The sequence below is a fragment of the Lissotriton vulgaris genome, chromosome 10 (genome assembly GCF_964263255.1).
Source record: "Lissotriton vulgaris chromosome 10, aLisVul1.2, whole genome shotgun sequence".
NCBI classification, from domain to species: Eukaryota; Metazoa; Chordata; class Amphibia; order Caudata; family Salamandridae; genus Lissotriton; species Lissotriton vulgaris.
The window spans coordinates 309,584,987-309,603,647 of record NC_141698.1 but is presented as its reverse complement, the minus strand read 5'-3'; the positions used below and the strand labels follow the sequence as shown (position 1 = coordinate 309,603,647).

At 42.7% G+C, this 18,661-nt stretch overlaps 1 pseudogene; it reads left to right on the top strand.

Moving 5' to 3' along the window:
* Positions 1 to 7,217: 7,217 nt before the first annotated feature.
* On the top strand, positions 7,218 to 8,480 carry LOC147685169 (interferon-related developmental regulator 2 pseudogene; annotated as a pseudogene).
* Positions 8,481 to 18,661: the final 10,181 nt, after the last annotated feature.

The following is an 18,661-nucleotide window of genomic DNA, read 5'->3' as shown; positions in this document are numbered from 1 at the left end:
GTGTGAATTAAAAAAATACTATGACTCCTTAGGGTGCGTGGCACAAAAGACTGTTAGTACCACCTGCGGAAAAACGGAACAGCGTCCTACATAACTGAGTCAAAAATTCAGCAGCATCAGCATAAGAAAAAGGGAGTGACCAAAAAAAAGAGGCATTTTCTCACACACACCAATATATGTCTTTTGGCAGCATAGATGCTGTGGATATCTTATCCCCTTTGTTGTCAGCAGGGACACCCAGACAGGTCCCTCTCTTTGTGAAGGTACCCCTAAAGCACCACTATGCTCAACCTGAATCTAAATGTTTTTTCTGACCTCCACTGCCAGCTTGGTCACTGCATAGTCTCCCAATTTGAACCACCTTGGGGGTTCTGGGATCTTGTGGGCCCCACCATAGCCACCGACTGCCCTCATTCATCTATTTTGTCTCTCTCATCGGGTACCCATCCCATTTACCTACTATACCTGGCTACCCCCTCCCAGCAACCCTCTTCTTTGACCTTCTGCCTGCCCTTTGAGCTCCTCTCTCAACTTGACCTGTCCCTCCTTCAAACACCACTTCAGCTGTTCATGATGATTTATCTAACCCTTTACAAACTGGTCCCCATTGAAATAAATGATCAAGTTCATAAATTACCCTGCCTGTGCACTTAATATTTATTTGCGCACCCTCATGGCCTTTCTGCTTTGCTACCTCATTGCCAACTGTGCTAGTCTGCTTCTGCTTTTTAATGGAAGAGCGCTCAATGCCTTTACACCCAGTTTTAAGTTGAGCCTAGACAGCGCATGCGATCCCTGAAGACTTAGTGTAGTCAGAAAAGGACTTACCCCCACCTGCTGCCTTTCCATTTGTTCAATACATTGGCACTCTTCTTGACTGCTTCCTTAATGGTTCACATAGTGATACGTCACTTCCATTTCCCGAAGAGCAGCACCGACATACTACAGTTAACTTTCGCTTGCATTGCTAATCTGTTTTTTTGGGAGTACAATTTTTCTTGTTTTCGCCATGGTACGATCATAGCGCCCTGCACATAAATTTAATGAGCACAGGTGCCACATTATATGTTGTAGCACGGTGCCCTCTTTTGTCTTTTTTTTTATTTCCTCTGTTAATTTTTTTTTATCAGCATGGCGCCCTTCGGGCCGTCATGCGCAATACTTTAATAGGCACAGGCGCAGCGCTATATGTGTTAGCAGGGCACCCGGTTTTTTCTATGTTGTGCGTTATTTTGTCCTCCTGTATTATTTTTATTTTGTGCCAACACCACGCATAACGGAAGGAAGCGAAGCAGGTCACCAAGACTTGAGTTTAGCTGTTGCTTGAAGTGCATCGATTTGCTTTGTTACTGAAGTAATATGTTTTTACTATGCAATTTGATTTGAAATGCCACTCCGCTCACATAGAAGGATGTATTCACATATTTATCATGTATGTATAGAGAAGAACTTAGTTCTTGACCACGTTATACCAGCTGCTGTTGCCCTGTGTTTATACCATCCCAATCCTTCTATTCAGTTCTGTGCCAGTTTAATTTGCTCCCCTATTATTATTTTTATCTACCCTGCAGTTTAATTGTACAACATAAGACATCAAATAAGAACTTCTCAATGCAGTTCTTTAATAGGCTTAATAAATGTGTTAAAGCTTCCACCCAGGATAATGTAAAGCATCAAAACAATCTTATAAGGTCCCAAGTGCATGACCTGTAGACTATGCCAGTGCTTGTTTTACAAGCAGGCATGCCACATGCTGGGTGCAACACCACAATATGCTTAATCACCCAGGAAAGGACACTGCCATCTTGCGCCCTGCCGAACATCTCCCTTGCCCCCTCTTCAATCAGCCGTACTCATGCTTTCAGTAAGTTGGGCCACACTTCTAGCTCTTCTGGTATGCCTCACACCAGTCGAGTCTGTCGGAGCCACTTTGCTGCCCTACTGCAATTCAGCTACATCGTCCCGCTCTCCCCTACAGGTGAGCAGAGCCCTGAAACATGTTGGGGCATAGCAGCGCCACCTCGTGCACCCTCCATAGCTCCCTCTACTTGCCTCACTACTCACACTTCCACAAAGCAGTGAGCAGGCCAAGACTATGACCACTACCCACAGATCACCACCTCCTAGGCTTCTTCGCCCTACCTATGTCTGTGACAACACCCCAGTTTTTATCAGGTCTTTGTGGCCTGCATCCAAAATCATGTGAAGCACCTCTGTAACAGGCATTTGCATCAATTTTCACCATTAATCCCCGAATAACTCACTTTCGGCTGACAAAAACAGCTGCCTCACCTAAAGGATCAGCAACTTGCCAGGAAGTAGAATCCTGTGACCCTGCACCAAACTGTCCAACTACGTCTGCCCTTCCCTATCTAAACCAATCCCATATAACCCTGTCCAGAACTGTAGTAGTTACCCGATGTACCCCAGGGGCAGACATCATAAGGACTCCTCTACCCCAGGCAATCACACTGCCCATGAAGTACCCTACCCTACGCATGCAGAGATAATATATATATATATATATATATATATATATATATATATATATATATATATATATATATATATATATATATATATATATATATATTACCTACTGGCGGTCGCCAGTAGGTAGTTATAGTTAGGATAATTTTCAATGTTAAATCTCAACATTCTATTTTGAATAACTTTGGCGCCGGTTGACGAATCTGCCTGAAATTTTCAGGAAAATGGTCTCATGGCGGTCCGGTCCTTCCCTGAAAGTTTGGGGGGGATTCGTCAAGCGGGGGCCGAGATAAAAGGGGGGTCCCAAAACGCGTTTTCCCCATGTTAATTTCCATAGGGCGGTCGATTTCACTTTTAGCCCGAACGGCTGAATGGATTTCCACCAAACTTGGCAAAATTGTAGGGACTGGTAGCCCGATGTGCCTTTGCTATGTCTCAAGATATGTGCTCCAGTGGATTTTGAGTAATTAAGGTTCAAAAAAATATATATATCTATAGCAGCGCTCCGGTAAGCGCACCGGTACGCGCACCGGGCGCGTCACGCGACTTGCGCGGAGAAAGCTGATTGGCTCTGGGGTGTCTGTAAACATTCTAAACAGTCCGGAGCGGCCGCCATCTTGTGTCTCGGTAGGATCGAGACACAAGAGGTGGCCAAAACAAAGGGGGAAATGACCATAAGGGGGCAGAGTAGACCCCCTTTGACCCCCTAGGTTTGATGTGGGGGCCATAAAAGGGCCCCACGGGGCAAAAAAAAAAAAAAAAAAATTTTTGATTTTCGCGGGGTGAGCGCCCGGTACGCGCACCGGTAAGCGTACCGGGGAGTGTACCATGGGGAAAAAGAATGACAGTTTTAAAAGTAGCTGATTAGAAAAAAAAATGTTTAGTTGTTTTTTTTATATATACACATACATATATATAAATGCATATGCACATATATATATGCATATATGTCTATATGTGTGCGTGTAGAGAGAGGTAGAGAGGTAGAGGTGTAGAGGTAGAGAGGTAGAGAGGTAGAGAGTAGAGAGTGAGTAATAGAGAGTAGAGAGTGAGTAGTAGAGAGTAGTAGAGAGCAGTAGAGAGAGTAGCAGAGTGAGTAGTAGAGAGTAGTAGAGTGAATAGTAGAGTGAGTAGTAGAGAGTAGTAGAGAGTGAGTAGTAGAGACTGAGTAGTAGAGAGTAGTAGAGAGTAAGTAGTAGAGTGAGTAGTAGAGAGCAGTAGAGAGTGAGTAGTAGAGAGTGGGAGAGAGTAAGTAGTAGAGAGTAGTGGAGAATATTCCAAAGTTTGGCACAGCACCACTTTCACAATGAGTCCAATCAAATCATATCACTTAGAGTACTTATTGAAGCGCTGAATCTTGGTGTATATTCAAATGCTTTTATTTTCCTTAAGTTTATGTACCACAGCCAGCCGAAACGTTTCGTTCTGTACAACAGAACTTCTTCAGGGCGTTCTTATTTCCTTCAAGTTATGTCGGTATCCCGTTGTCATATAACTAGATATTTCTTCCAAATGTTAGACGAGACATAAGTATATTCTTATTAAAAGTGACTAGGTATCAATTTTACCCACACAATTCGGGCAGACTTGAGTAATTTATAGCATCCTCAAAGTCAGTCTTTCAAAAATTCCAAAGTATAGGACATGATAATCCAAATCCAAATGTTTCTCAAGAAAAGTCATTTACAATCGTTCGGAATATCGGTGTTTGGGCAGATATGATCCAGGGACCCCCAGTATGCAAGGGGAATTAGTCCCCCCTCTGCAAAGGCGCCAGTGGCCTGCATTGCAGAGAGGTGTAACAAGGGTGTGGCCTCATTACACTTCTCTGCAATGCAGCTCCCTCGTGCATACTGGAGGCTCCTGGTGGACTAGTTGACCCCAGGGACCCCCAGTATGCAAGGGGAATTAGTTCCCCCTCTGCAAACGCGGCAGTGGGCTGCGTTGCAGAGAGGTGTAACAAGGGGCATAGTCTCATTACACCTCTGCAATGCAGCCCCAGGCGCATACTGGAGGTTCCAGGTGGGCTAATAGGCCCCCAGGGGCCCCCAGTATGCAAGGGGAATTAGTTTCCCCTCTTCAAACATGCACGGGGGCTGCGTTGCAGAGAGGTGTAAAAAGGGTTGTGGCTTCATTACACCTCTCTGCAATGCAGTCCCCTGGCGCATACTGGAGATTCCTGGTGGGCTTTCAGGTCTTATATAGTTAGGAATTAGCATTAAAAAAACCTTTGAAATTCACTGAAAAAACCACAGGTTTCACACCAGTTATAGTTAGGAATTAGCATTTAAAAAACCTTTGAAATTCACTGAAAAAACCATAGGTTTCACACCAGTTATAGTTAGGAATTAGCATTTAAAAAACCTATTAAATTCACTGACAAAACCAGTTATAGTTAGCTGGAAATTTTACTGATATAAAACCAATGAAATTCCACGTTATAGTTAGTTGGACTCACTATAACTTGCGCGTGCAATGCACTGCTGATGACGTCACATATTACATCACTCATGACATGGTCAGTGACATCACTCATGACATCACTGATGACACCATCCTTGTGACATAGTGACAGACCTCCTTTCAGTGTAATGTAACCCTTGAAACACATATTCAAAAATAGAAACTGAAATTTAAAAAAAAATGGAGATACCCATATCAGTTACAACAAGCAATTCAGTAATTCCACCATCTATATGCACATCCAGTCATTCACCAACAGTTCTATATAGTCACTCATACATATACTCACTTATCATATGAAGTGATACACCTATACATCCTGTTACACACCGACAGTCATCCAAAAGTTACTCACACACATACTCACACGTGCAAATAAACTATTGAACATCCATTTATTTGAATATAGAGTTATACACACACTTCCACCTTACTTGTATTGAAAATTACACATATTTATTCTCTTAAACAATCACTTATAGAAACACATACTTATTTAAACAGGAACTCTTACAATCTCTTACTCTCACATATACTCACTTATATACATCAATATTCACATATACTAGATTAAAACATATGTAGTTACTGATAAAGACACTAGTGAGACAGTCATTCACTCACTAACAAACACATATACACACTCATCCATCCATACAGTCCTGCACATATGCTGTCTTCAAAACACATACAAACAGCGAGTCAGTCACTCATGCATCTATGTGCTAAGTAATACCCCCACCAAACCATATAGACACTCATACTGATACTAAGAGAAACATCTAATAACCCATATACATACGCATGTAGCTACTTACCAACACATGTAGCCACTTATAAACAAAGTGAAACAATAATATATATATTTAAATATTTAAACATTACTCACTAATATTTATTTTTCAGAAAGACACATATTCACTGGATGGTGTCATCAGTGATGTCATGAGTGATGTCACTGACCATGTCATGAGTGATGTAATATGTGACGTCATCAGCAGTGCATTGCACGCGCAAGTTATAGTGAGTCCAACTAACTATAACGTGGAATTTCATTGGTTTTATATCAGTAAAATTTCCAGCTAACTATAACTGGTTTTGTCAGTGAATTTAATAGGTTTTTTAAATGCTAATTCCTAACTATAACTGGTGTGAAACCTATGGTTTTTTCAGTGAATATATATATATATATATATATATATATATATATATATATATATATTACCTACTGGCGGTCGCCAGTAGGTATATATAGTTAGGACGGTTTCCCATAGGAAATCCCCAACATTCTATTGGGAATAACTTTGGCCCTGGTTGATGAATCTTCGCAAATTTCTCAAAGAAGATGGCTCGCTCCGCTCCGCTCCTTCCCTGAAAGTTTGGGGGGATTCGTCAAGTGGGGGCTGAGAAAAAAGGGGGGTCCCAAAACGTGTTTTCCCCATGTTAATTTCCATAGGACCTTTAGACTCAGCTACAGCTTGAACCGCTGAAGGGAATTACACCAAACTTGTCAAAATGGTAGTGTCTGGTATGCAGATCACGCTTTTGGTAAAATTGTGTAAATCCCTCCAGTGGTTCCTGAGAAAATTAGAAGAGAAATCAATTATATATCTATAAGCGCGAACGCGTGCGCGCACCCCGCGATTTTTCGCGATTTTTTTTTTTGGGGCGGGGCTTGGGGGGGCTTGGGGGGCTTCTCTCTTTCATTTTTGTGTTTATTTTTTCGATTTCGAGGGTGCCCACTCCTCGTTTTGCCCCCCGAGATCACCACCGCGGCCCGAGCCGCCTGAAGATGGCCGCCGCCTGGTTGTGGGCGGGGCCGGGAGGACGTGGTTTCCGCTTCCCCCTGCCTGGAGGAAGCCTTCGATGTCCGGACCGGTCTCCCGTTCCGAGGGGGAGACCGGGTGATGCAGGCCTGAGGAGCCGCTTCCCCCTGCCTGGGGGAAGCCTTCGATGTCCGGACCGGTCTCCCGTGCCGAGGGGGAGACCGGGTGATGCAGGCCTGAGGAGAAGTGTGGGCTGGTACGGGGCTCCCGTGTGCGGAGGGAGCCCCGGGAGAAGAGGAGACGCTTTGGCCGAGCAGCAGCGTAGGTAGGTTGGTGCGGGGATTGGGTGCAGGGTGCGGGGTGAGGGGTGCGGGCAGCGGTAGAAGTGGGCGGGCGGGACGGAGAGAATAGTCCCGCAGCGCCCTCGTGAAAGGGGCGTTTGCGGAGGCGGGACTGTAGGTTCCAGGGATCTTTGCAACTGCGGGCGGGAGCGGGTAGAGCTCAGAGGGCGCCGAAAGAAGATGGTGTCTCACTCTCACAGATGCTTTGGAGCGATGTATGAAGAAAGGGAAAGGGGAGGAGCAGTCTTTGGCTGCTAATGTGCTTACACTGCTGTGCCTTCAAATGGGTTCTGGGCCTGAAGGGGAGGAAATTTTCCGGAGTCTTAAGCCACTTCTAATCAATATCCTCACTGATGCCTCAGCCAGCCTAATCGCCCGGCAAAGCTGTGCCTCTGCCCTAGCAATTGCTGTTACTTGGTTGCAGCTGATGTTGAGGATTTAGGTACATGCCTCACTTGCGTAGAGGGAATCTTCAGCTCTTCATACTTGAATGCTACTTCACCCAACACTGTGCAGCACAACCCTCAGACACAGCAACTGCACTGCAGTGCCCTGCATTCATGGTTCCTGCTGCTGACAATCTGCCCCAATTCACAAGTGGAAAAGATCCTTCTAAACCACTTATCCAAGCTGCCCAGCGTACTGTCCAGTGAAAATGTCAACCTGTGCATTGTAGTTGGTGAGACCATCGCGCTGCTGTTTGAACTGGCCAGAGAACTGGAGGAGGATTTCTTCTATGAAGACACTGACCTGCTTTGTACAAAGCTGAAAGCCCTGGCGACGGACAGCAACAAGTATCGGGCTAAACTGGACCGCCGCAAGCAACGCTCTATTTTCAGAGACGTATTGCACTTCATAGAGAACGGAGAGTGCCACGAGGAGACCATCAAGTTTGGCCTGGAGTGTATGTACATAGATAGCTGGGTTAGGAGGAGAACATACAACGCCTTCAAAGAAGTCCTGGGCTCGGGAGTGCGACATCATCTCCAGAATAATGAACTCCTCCGAGACATCTTGGAACTGGGTCCTCCTCTTGTGTTGGATGCAGCTGCTATCAAAGCCAGCAAGATCACACGAGTGGAAAAGCATATGTACAACTCTGCTGCTTTCAAAGCCCGGACTAAATCTAGGAGCAAAGTGCGTGACAAGCGTGCTGACATCATGTGACCTTGCTGAACCGTAGCCCACACTATCCCACATCTGGCAACACATGCGGCTAGTCTTGCAGAAGTCCCAGATACAAACTACACTTGCCAACCACTGTGATGACTGAAAGAAGATGCCAAAACTACAGCCAAGAAGAGGGGGATACAGCTTTTACAGTGAAGCGTCAGACCCCAAAGTGTGCTGTCCCTCAGCATTCATCAGAGGGGCGTCCTCTAACCTGGGAGTGTTTTGTACATCTATTTAAAAAGCATCATTCACCTGACTGAGCAGTGCCATTGCCTATGATCATGGGGAAAGCGTGCTTTGGACTTGTTAAGGCAGCTGGACACGTATTTTAGTCAAAAAAAAAAAAAAAAAGAATAGTTACGATTTTTCCTTAATGAGGCATGGTTCTATTTACCTTTGAGCCCTTCCGCTTCAGAGATCCCGCCTCACCTCCCACAATGTCTATCTACAGCCCCTCTGACACGTTCCCTGGTTTAGACCACCCCCTGCCTTCTGTCTCCCTCTATGCCCTGCTCCTCTCCCTTGCAGCCGAGCACGGCTCCCCCCTCCCTCAGCGCCTTCCTCCTGCCTCTCCCCCTCCCCTTCCTGCTCCTTGAAGGCTCTGGGCTGTTCAGAGCTGCCACCTCCCCTCTGGCTCCTGCTGCCCCCTGCGGTGGACTGGTGGCCCGGAGAGCTCTGCGTTATCCTCTTAAAGGCTTCTCTGCACCCCCTCCTCTGCCAGCCACCCTCCTCAGCCCCAGTGCTCTCACTTCCCATGTGTTGGGGGGGAGGGGGGAAGGCGACAGTCATTGATAAGGCTCCAGACGAGGTGGCTAGCCCCAGATAGGAGTCCTGAAATCTAGAATTACAGTCGGGCTGGGGAAGGAAGTGAAAACTCCCACCTCACCAACTTAAATAAACTTTATGGTCACACGCGACATGTGTGGTGCCTAGAAACCTAGCGCCAACATGAGGTGTGCCCCCAAGTGTGCAGTCCCCACGACCTTCATGAAGTATGCCTGTTCTGATATGTATGTGGCTTAGAAGCAATCTCAGCGCACCATGCATGTTTATAATTTGGATAGCGCCAAGAAGCTATTATTACGTTTATGCGTCATCAGTGCATTATGTTCCTGCGAAGGGATTTGACTACGCGTCCTTATGTTTTTTTGTATACAATTTTTAATAAAGAATTGAGCTACAATATGCCCACGGGCCGCTTCCAAAGTAGGAGAAACCCTGCTGAATGAATGACAATTGAAGAGTGAAGTTTGTACATAGCGCCTAGTAACTGGTGAATGCTCCGACATACATATATGCATCTTACTTACATGCGACATGCATACATCGATGTAACCTAAAATACATTGACTTCAATGAACTGAGTTGTGGTATGAAGTCAAACGAGAGCAGGGCTGCAACCAGTGTCTATATCCGAACTATGGAGCGCCTAGAAGCCATAGGAATGCATTTTTGATGCCTCAAATGTATAGCGCTTAGAAAAACTATCTATGTACAAAGCTATGAAGTCTGATACGTACACTATTCAGTAACTTAGAACTCTTGTGAATACATTATCTCTGCCCGAGGTGTATGACGTTTTAACGCCCTCCTAAACATAATGGGGCAGATTTACAAACCCCTTGCGCCACTTTTGCGTCATTTATAACAGAGGGAAATGGCGCAAAAGTGGCGCATGGGGCTTGTAAATCTGCCCCAATGTCTTTAGATGAGGTATATAGTTCATAGAGGCACTGTGGGTAATTAATGCCTGTACCTGGGTGGTACAAGGTTTGGAAACCTAATGAACAGATTATTTTAGTATCAGAGCAGTAAACCATAGGTTTTAGGCCTTATATAGTTAGGAATTAACATATAAAAAACCATTGAAATTCCTCCTATATATATATATATATATATATATATATATATATATATATATATATATATATATATATATATATATATATATATATATATATATATATATATATATTAGCATTTAAAAAACCAATGAAATTCACTGAAAAAACCAAAGGTTATACACTATATATAGTTAGGAATTAGCCTTTAAAAAACCAATGAAATTCACTAAAAAAACCATAGGTTTTAGGCCTTATATAGTTAGGAATTAACATATAAAAAACCATTGAAATTCCTCCTATATAGTTAGCTGGACATTTTATTGACATAAAACCCAATGAAATTCCATATATAGTTAGTTGCAATAACTATATATCGCGCACCCGCAATCCACTGCTGATGATGTCACATATTACATCATTCATGACATGGTCAGTGACATCACTGATGACATCACTGATGACATCTCAAATGACATCACTGATGACATAACTGATGACATCTCAAATGACATCACTGATGACATCATGACACACCAATACCAGTTACTACATATGCACTCACTGATTCCTACGTCTACGCACACATTCACTCATTCACCCATACAATCACTCGTACATACAGTCACTCATTTTTACAACACTGTCATATGCACTCATACACATATGCAGACACTCACACACTGCCACTCAACCATGGAGTTACTCACACACCTAGTCAGTCCTGTAAAGAATCAATCACACTTCGATTTCCTCATCTATACAGTTAAACACAGAACACCTTACTTTTCCAAACATATACTAACACATACTTACTCTCTTATACAATTACTGATACAAGTACACATTGATCTGCACATAGTCACTCGCCTCCCAGCCAGTTACACACACACTCAGTCTTCCATACAAATACTTGGGCAACCAATCAATAAGCTATATAGCCACTCATATAGCTACTGATCAAGACATGCAGCAGCTTGCAGAACAACAGACATATTGATGCACACTTTCAGACAGTTTAGTCATTAACCCATGCATTCAGTAAGACACATTCATTCACTCGCTCAGTCAGTCACGCACCTACTAAATCCTTCATCCACACACTTATACATCCACTCATTCTTCAATATGTAAAACATATTTAAACTTTACAGAAACACACAGTCACTGGATGATGTCATCAGTGATGTCATCAGTGATGTCACTGACCATGTCATGAATGATGTAATATGTGACATCATCAGCAGTGGATTGCGGGTGCGCGATATATAGTTATTGCAACTAACTATATATGGAATTTCATTGGGTTTTATGTCAATAAAATGTCCAGCTAACTATATAGGAGGAATTTCAATGGTTTTTTATATGTTAATTCCTAACTATATAAGGCCTAAAACCTATGTTTTTTTTAGTGAATATATATATATATATATATATATATATATATATATATATATATATATATATATATATATATATATATATATATATATATATATTCACTGAAAAAACCATAGGTTATAGACCATATATAGTTAGGGATTAGCATTTAAAAAACCTTATTTTACTCGCACAAAACCATTGAAATTCCATATATAGTTAGATGCACTAACTATATATCGCGGACCCGCAATCCACTGCTAATGATGTCACATATTACATCATTCATGACATGGTCAGTGACATCACTGATGACATCACTGATGACATCTCAAATGACATCACTGATGACATCACTGATGACAACACCCAGTGACTGTATGTTTCTGTAAAGTTAAAATATGTCTTACATATTGAAGAATGAGTGGATGTATAAGTGTCTGGATGAAGGATTTAGTAGGTGCATGACTGACTGTATGAGAGAATGATTAAATGTGTCTCACTGAGTGCATGGGTTAGTGATTAAAGTGTCTTAATTTGGCAATCATTATTTATGTTCTTCTGTAAACTGCTGCATGTTTAAATCAGTAGCTATATCATTAACTATATGGGTTATTGAATGGTTGCCCAAGTATTTGTATGGGAGACTGAGTATGTGTGTGGCTGGCTGGGAGGTGTATAACTCTGTGCATAGATGTCTGAGCAGTTGATTCCCTAGGTGTATGGGTTCAAAAGTGCATGTAGAAACAGCTGTATGGACAGTTGACTGTGTGCATGAGTATATTGGTGAGTGAATGGATATCTCAGTTCTACATGTTAAAGTAAGTACATATGTAAAACACACTCCATGTGAGAGTTGACATTTATAAATAACTGAACATAAGAGCCAGTGAATGTGAGAGTGGCTGTATGAATCATTGTGAACTTGTATCAAGGATTGTATAAGAGAGTAAATATGTGTTAGTATATGTTTGAATAAGTAAGGTGTGTATAACTGTATAGTTGAGGAAATGGAGGTGGGATTGATTCTTTGCATGACTGACTAGGTGTGTGGGTAACTCCATGGATGTGTGACAGTCTGTAAGTGCCTGTTTACACTGAGTGTATCTAAGGTTATATTAGAGTCTGAAGATGTATTATCACATAAATGATATCATCAGTGATGTAATCAGTAATGTCAAATGAGATGTCAGTGATGTCATCAGTGATGTCATTTGAGATGTCATCAGTGATGTCATCAGTGATGTCATTTGAGATGTCATCAGTGATGTCATCAGTGATGTCACTGACCATGTCATGAATGATGTAATATGTGACATCATTAGCAGTGGATTGCGGGTCCGCGATATATAGTTAGTGCATCTAACTATATATGGAATTTCAATGGTTTTGTGCGAGTAAAATAAGGTTTTTTAAATGCTAATCCCTAACTATATATGGTCTATAACCTATGGTTTTTTCAGTGAATTTTCAAGGTTTTGTAAATGCAAATTCCTAACTATATATGGTCTATAACCTATGGTTTTTTCTGTGAATTTCATTGGTTTTTTAAAAGCTAATATCTATAGCTGTAAAATATATTCTTTATTAAGTGACGTATCACGTAGCCCGTGAGACGCCTCAGGATGCATCGCATAACCGTGACGTATCGTCTCTGCAGCGCAAACCAAACCCAAAATGTAAGCGCGCCAGAACACGCTTAAAGATATATATATATTTTTTTAACCTTAATTAGACAAAATCCACACGTGCACATATCATAAACGTTCAAAAAACACAATATGTCGGACTCCCGTTACGCTGCCGGTTAGCTGCCCGGTTAACGTACCAGGAAGCACATTTACCGCGAAAAATCGCAATTTTTTTTTTCACCCCCCAGGGAACTTTAATAGCCCCCTCATCAATCCTAGGGGTTCAGGAGGGGTTTGCCTTACCCCTTTCATTCATTTACACCTTTTTTTTTTCCACCTCTTGTCTCTCGATCCCACAGAGAGACAAGATGGCGGCCGCTCCAGACTGTTTACAATGATAACAGCCAATCAGCTTCTCCTCAGACTCCCGTTACACTGCCGGTTAGCTTCCCGGTTAGCTGCCCGGTTCGCGTACCAAGACGCGTCTCTACGGCGAAAAAAACGGATTTTTTTTTTTTTTGTTTGGGCCCAGCGTGGCTCTATAATATCCCCTCATCAATCCTAGGGGGTCAGAAGGGGTCTACCTTGCCCCTTTCCTTCATTTCCCCCTTTGTTTTGGCCTCCTCTTGTCTCTCGATCCTACCGAGAGACAAGATGGCGGCCGCGCCAGACTGTTTAGAATGTTGACAGACACCGGAGAGCCAATCAGCTTCGCTTCGCAAAGTTCCGATACGCGAAAAGTAAGCGGACCGGAGCGCAGCCCGGAGCGCTGTTACAGATATATATCTTGTTTTAAACGTTAATTTCTCAAAATTCACTGAAGCACATATATTGAGACCTAGCAAAGGCACATCAGGCTAACAGTCCCTACAATTTTGCCAAGTTTCGTGGAAATCCATTCAGCCGTTCGGGCTAAAAGTGAGTCCAACCGCCCTATGGAAATTAACATGGGAAAAACGCGTTTTGGGACCCCCCTTTTTTCTCGGCCCCCCCTTGACGAACCCCCCCCAAATTTCCAGGAGCTGCTCAGAAACAAAATGTGCCATTTTCCTGAAAATTTCAGCCAATTCCGTCCACAAACGCCAAAGTTATTAGACATAGAATTTTCAGAAATCCCATAGGGAAAAAATCCTAACTATATATACCTACTGGCTATCGCCAGTAGGTAATATATATATATATATATATTCCCACGTTATAGTTAGATGGACTCACTATAACTTGCGCGTGCAATGCACTGCTGATGACGTCACATATTACATCACTCATGACATGGTCAGTGACATCACTCATGACATCACTGATGACACCATCCAGTGAATGTGTGTCTTTCTGAAAAATAAATATATTTTATATATGTATATGTAAAAGTTGATGGAAGAATAAATGTTTAAATAAGTGTCTAAATGGATGGTTTTTAAAAATTGATTGGTTAACTGGCTTAATAAGACATCATCAGCAGTGCATTGCACGCGCAAGTTATAGTGAGTCCATCTAACTATAACGTGGGAATTTCAATGGTTTTATATCAGTAAAATTTCCAGCTAACTATAACTGGTGTGAAACCTATGGTTTTTTCAGTGAATTTAATAGGTTTTTTAAATGCTAATTCCTAACTATAACTGGTGTGAAACCTATGTTTTTTTCAGTGAATTTCATAGGTTTTTTAAATGCTAATTCCTTTGTATATCGAGTTTCTAACCTTTTTTTTTTTTTACAATTTGCTGTTTTTTTTTAAGTATTCATTTTTTTTTATATAATTTTTTTCTTTTGCGCTCTGGGTGCGCGCTCCGGGAAGCTTTCAGCTAAGCTCTCCGGTAAGCTTTTCCGAGAGCTCATCTGAAAGCGCACCCAGAGCGCAACTGTCGTTCGTGAAAAAAAATATGAATGAAAAGTTAATAATAATGCAAAACATTTCGTACCATACAAATAAAATTAGTTTTTTTTAATAAGGAAAATGATTATGCATTTCTATAAAAGATTGATGACGTCACTTCGGCGCGCAACGTAAGTGCCCTCGGAAGCGCCTACGTTCGCGGCGCATAAACGCACGCAAAAGCGCCTACGATCGCGCCACGTTTGCGCCCCGGAAGCGCCTACGATCGCGCTGCGTAAACGCACCGGAAGTGCTCCGGAGCGCGCAGCGTAAACGCGTCGGGTCATGTGACCCTAAAATAACACTTTTCATTGGTTGCTAACAGTTTTTTTTTACAATGAATGAAATCCCCACCCATTTCCTTCACTTCTTCTTTCACTTTTGTGACTGAAAGACCTGCCTTTTTTGCTGTTCCATATTCCTTGATTAATCATGGCTGCCAGACCATCCAGCAGTGAAGATGACTCCAATGATTTCATTGATGAAGAGCCTCCTCAGCCGAAGGTCAAAGAACATTTCATCTGGAAATTTTTTAAGTTTCCAGCAGACCAGAAGAAGGTGAATGCACCAAAAGTAGAGTGCAGGATCTGCAAACAGGTCCTGTCACGGGGTAACCCCCAAAAAAAATACTCTTTTGGCAACTTCACCATGATTCGCCATGTGGAGAGGAGGCACCCCCAGAATTTTGCCCGGGAAAGTGTCAGGGCTCTGGCACAAGAGGTTCCCAGAGATGGGGCCTCTACATCAACAGGAGGAGCAACTTCTTCTGGAAGAGAACAATCACAGGAGCAGGTAGCAAACATACAACCTGCATTTAACCATGGGGTCGTCAAATGCAGATACTGCAATCAACTCCTCACCTATGGGGAGCAAAGTGTCCTGCTCATGGTTCGAGCATTGGAGAACCATCGCTGCCCTTCCCACCCCTAATTTTTTTCTTTTCTTTTTGCTCCTGTTGAGCAGTTTCCATTCCCTGTTTTTGTTCCTGTTCAGTTAAAAGAAGAAAACCAAAAGTTCTTTTCAGAACTACCTCCAATTCTCATCAAAGAGCTATATTCTTAAAAAATGAAGAGTAAGTGAAATATAGTGCATTGATAATTGAAAGGAGAATGAGTAAGAAAGAACAGAAAGGTATGAGAGGTGAAAGGAAGTGAAGTAGGAGGAATGAAAGAAGGTGAGTGTTAGAAAAGAAAGTTATGACACAGTGAATAAACTGGAGGCCTCATTTCTGAAAAGTGACGCATCGCTACGTGAAAACAGCGATGCGTCACTTTTCTGGACGCACTCCTTATGACATTCCAGATATGTCATATTTAATATATGACTAATCAATTCGCAAGGAGTTACAGATATGTCAGTATTTCTGACATATCTGTAAACACAAAAGTAACGCATTGCAGGAGTGCGTCACAAAAGTGACGCAACTCCAGTAATGTGTCCTTTCACATGGAAAAAGCACCATGTGAAAGGTTTGCTGTGAAGCAGGCGCAAGATTTTGGCGCAACAGCATCCTAAAAGTGACGCACTGCGTCATTATTACCAAGCTTTTTGCAAGGAACACCCCCTCTGCATGCATTATACCTGACACTATTTTTTAAAAAGTGACGCATCTAGGTACATGGGTCACTTTTTAAAACTCTGCGCCACATTGTATCTGCATCAGGTATAATGTATGCAGAGGGGGCAATCCCTCGCAAAAAGCTTGGTAATAACGACGTACTGAAATCTATGAGATTTCTCTGCATCACTTTTAGGATGCTGTTGCGTCAAAATCTTGCGCCTGCCTCGCGTCACTTTCATGTTTACAGATATGTGAGAAATACTGACGTATCTGTAACTCCTTGCAACATGATTCGTCATACATTAAATATGACACATCTGGAATGTCATAAGGACTGTGGACAGAAAAGTGACGCATCACACCAGCAGTGTAATAAAATGTGCCTCGTTGCACTATATTTAAAGGATGCAACAGCATCCTAAAAGTGACGCAGTGAAATCTCAAACATTTCACTGCGTCGCTATTACAAAGCTTTTTGTGGGGGAACACCCCCTCTGCATGCATTATACCTCACGCAGATATAATGTGGCGCTTGATTTTAAAAAGTGACCCATCTACCTAGATACGTCACTTTTTAAATATAACGCAACGAGGCACATTTTTTTACACCACTGGTGCGATGCGTCACTTTTCTGTGCGCACTCCTTATGACATTCCAAGTAACGCATTGCTGGAGTGCGTCACAAAAGTGACGCAACTCCAGTAATGTGTCCTTTCAAATGGGGAAAGCAGCATGTGAAAGGTCTTGCCTCAGTCTAACACCTGCTGTAAAGCAGGCACAAGATTTTGACGCAACAGCATCCTAAAACTGACGCAGTGAAATCTCAAAGATTTCACTGCGTCGCTATTACAAAGCTTTTTGCGGGAGAACACCCCCTCTGCATGCATTATACCTGACGCTATTTTTAAAAAGTGACGCATCTAGGTACATGGGTCACTTTTTAAAACTCTGCGCCACATTATATCTGCGTCAGGTATAATGTATGCAAAGGGGGCATTCCCCCGCAAAAAGCTTGGTAATAACGACGTACTGAAATCTATAAGATTTCTCTGCGTCACTTTTAGGATGCTGTTGCGTCAAAATCTTGCATCTGCCTCGCATCACTTTTATGTTTACAGATATGTCAGAAATACTGACGTATCTGTAACTCCTTGCAACATGATTCGTCATACATTAAATATGACACATCTGGAATGTCTTAAGGAGTGCGCACAGAAAAGTGACGCATAACACCAGCAGTGTAATAAAATGTGCCTCGTTGCACTATATTTAAAAAGTGACGCATCTAGATAGATGCGTCACTTTTTAAATATTGCATAACAATGCGCATTTTTTTACACCGCTGGTGCGTCACAAAAATTGACGCACAGGAGGCGCAAAACTAACAGCGCAAGGCCTTCATAAATATGGTCCTGGATTTTCCCCGTGCTTCGCCGGTGCGCGTACCATGCGCTTCCCCCGCGCAAAACGAAAAAAAAAAAAAAAAATGTAATGCCCCGCAGGACCCTATTTTAGCCCCTACATCAAACCTAGGGGGTCAGAGGGGGTCTACTCTTCCCCCTTATGGTCATTTGCCCCTTTTTTTTTCAAACCCCTTGTGTCTCGATTTTACCGAGACACAAGATGGCGGCCGCTCCAGACTGTTTAGAATGTTTACAGACACCCAAGAGCCAATCAGCTTTCTGCGCGCAAGTCGCGTGTCGCGCCAGGAGCGCACTCAAGTGCGCGCACCGGAGAGCGCCTATAGATATATATATTTTTTTGAACCTAAATTACTCAAAATCCACTGGAGCACATATCTTGAGACATAGCAAAGGCACATCGGGCTACCAGTCCCTACAATTTTGCCAAGTTTGGTGTAAATCCATTCAGCCGTTCGGGCTAAAAGTGAAATCGACCGCCCTATGGAAATTAACATGGGGAAAATGCGTTTTGGGACTCCCCTTTTATCTCGGCCCCCGCTTGACGTATCCCCCCCAAACTTTCAGGGAAGGACCGGAGCTCGACGAGGCCATTTTCAGGAAATTTTCAGGCAGATTCGTCAACCGGTGCCAAAGTTATTCCAAATAGAATTTTGAGATTTAACATTGAAAAAAATCCTAACTATAACTACCTACTGGCGACCGCCAGTAGGTAAT